Source organism: Austrofundulus limnaeus, unplaced genomic scaffold, assembly GCF_001266775.1.
Source record: "Austrofundulus limnaeus strain Quisiro unplaced genomic scaffold, Austrofundulus_limnaeus-1.0 Scaffold2405, whole genome shotgun sequence".
NCBI classification, from domain to species: Eukaryota; Metazoa; Chordata; class Actinopteri; order Cyprinodontiformes; family Rivulidae; genus Austrofundulus; species Austrofundulus limnaeus.
The window spans coordinates 15,796-18,610 of NW_013954807.1; positions in this window are offsets into that span (position 1 = coordinate 15,796).

The window sequence follows — 2,815 nt, forward strand, 5'->3', positions numbered from 1 at the left end:
ACAAAGAAGTGGGAGAAACAGTCAAAACACTGACCTGTAGTTCAGCATTTAACATCTAAGAAGCGTAATAAGATGTGTGAATTTACCACTCGCAGAACTGTTACTTCCCTTGTAGCTAATTCTTGACGAGTGTTTTCAACAAAAGGTCTTTTACAGAAGAGCTTGTGCTTTGCATAACGACCCCTGGCTCGAAGGTCTTCATTATTCTGATCCGTGCTCCCACAGGCCAATCCATCCCAAACAATCAGTCAATCYAATGCTCTTTTTCGTCGTGCTTTTAACCGAACCGTTTGTCACCCTTCACCTACCGTTTCACCGCACTGTGTGCAGCGGGAACACAAACTCAAAACAAAATGTTTTCCAGTCATAATGGCATAGCGTGAAGCTGGGGTGTTTAAAAGCCTCCACGTAACGGRGGCGAGTGTGTTCACAGGTACCGAGTGGCGACCGCTGGGAGGCTGAGATTACAGAGTAAAGCCGTCCTCTTCTCCCCCCACAAGTAATAACAGCGAAATGAGACTGACATTTTACTCTAGAATACACAACCACACACACACACACACACACTTTCTATGGACTGAGGAGGCAAATGGCCAGCACAGGAAATGCCATGCAGAAGCAGCAACAATCAAAAAATAAAGTAAGAGCAAGGAAGAGAGACAAAAGTGCAGACACAAAGGAAGAATGTGGTATGGAAGAAAACTTCAAAATAAAAGCAAAACTATAAAATTAATTTTAAACATTTCAAATTTGTTAAAACATTTATAGCAGAAATATGCAAAATAATTCAATAGTTAAAATTTTAAACAGGAATATTGGTGGGGTTTTTTTCACCTTTTAGGAGTTTTAACTTTTTTTTCACATTTAGTAAAAATATTTGATAATTACTTTAATAGTATGTGTATATCTAAATAAGGTCTAGAGGAATAAAACAGCAAAACATTCATTTAGCTTAAGTAGTCTGCTTGCACAAGAGGACAGAATTCTAGACTGAACATTATTCAACAAGGAATTAAATATAGCTGCTGACAAAGTAAAGCAATGCTTGTTTTAATTGTTTAAGTATTTGATAAAGTTTGTGAAAACCTTTGTGAAATGATGTGATTCATTTTGTTCGTTAGGCCCAGTCTAAACTGCCTCAAAAGTTTTTAAAAATAAAAAGATTATCTGATGTTTGCACATTTTGTTTAAATGTAAAAACAGAACTAATGGGGTGCTATACAGGGAGAGAATAAAACTGTTTATGCAGTTGTTGGTGTATCCATGTGGACTTGAGAACTTTTGATGTAGCCATGCCTTGGTGTCCTAGAAACTAAAAGAACAGAGTTTTACTTATGGATTTTTTTAATGAATTTCTAAAATTAATGATGACAGGATCAATTTAAAGTTTAAATTGATCCTGTCATCATTAATTTTGAATTGAAAGTATAATTGGTTAATAATTTACAGAAAAAACAAAATATAATACAAGTCAAATAACTGGGGAAAACTATAGCCAAGCTGAAAATATTGATTTTCTCTTAGTGGGGCAGCTCGGGAATTTCAGTGTTTAAGTTAGAATTTTTAACATCACTTTAAAGAAAACATATTCAGACTTATCGTGTGGATGAGGTCTGAAAATGGAAAAAAAATTATAATAATAATAAAATTAAATTTCTTTTTGGAGATAGGGAATGCTGGCAGTCTCACACACACACGCACGCACGCACGCACACACACACACAAACACACACAAAAGGCTCCTTTGTCCTGTTTGTACAATGGGTAAGGTTGTGCCACTTTTTTTGAAAAGTAGCAGAAAGTTTTCCACTTTTAATAAATGCCCTGCTGTAAAATTATAATCAAATAAAAAATCATTACCATTTCAAAAGATTGCCATTTCCCTTCATTCTTTATAATTCAGTATATTCCTATTCGTAAAAAAAGAAAAAAATATATATATATGGAGGGAAATTCGTCTAGAAAGACAGACAAAAGACAGAATGGGAAAACAAGGAAGCAGATAGAAAGAGTTATTAAAAGCATATTAATGTTTGCTCTTCTCCTCACTGGCTTTCCCTCATGAGATCCACCCGTCGCTACTTCAAGCATGAATACTTAATCACACACCAAACACAGTCTAATTCCTCGCCCCAGAATGCGGGAAAGAAGTCGGAACCAGAGAGACAGAGGAGGGAAGAAGAAATGGTTAAAAAAGAAGGGGAAAAAAGATTGAAATGTCACAGAGGCAATGCTGGGATACTAATAAAGCTATGCAAATAGCAATTAGCTGAGCCAATAACCTCTGAGTCAATATCAAGCCACCCAAATGGGAATACCCCAATGCCAGGCTCATGAGTTCAAAGGTCACACTGTGATTAGAAATCCCAGCTCAAGCTGATACCACTGTGATCAGAATACAATGTTTGCAAAAGTAAGGGGCATCACTGCTGCCTTTATCGAAATAAAACCCCATCATTTCTCATACATTGTTGTACAAACACAAAAGCTTAATTCTGTAAATAACTCATTACCTTTACTGACTGCATCATTTTTGCTTAAATTTAACTTTTTCAAATCAGGATTTGTAAGCTCTGAGCCTTGCCAGATTTTTTRAAAAGACGTCTGGCACAGAAAAAACATCTAAGCTCCAAGAACAGCTTTGTACTAATACTTTTACTTCTTCTCTGGAGATAAAATTAGCATAGGCAATTAGCAAGAAAAACAACCCTGGCAGTGTCTGAGTTTCAGTACATGGGTGGCATGCGTGCAAGCGTTTCCGTGTGTGTGTGCGTGCGTGTGTGTGTGTGTGTGTGTGTGTGTGTGTGTGTGTGTG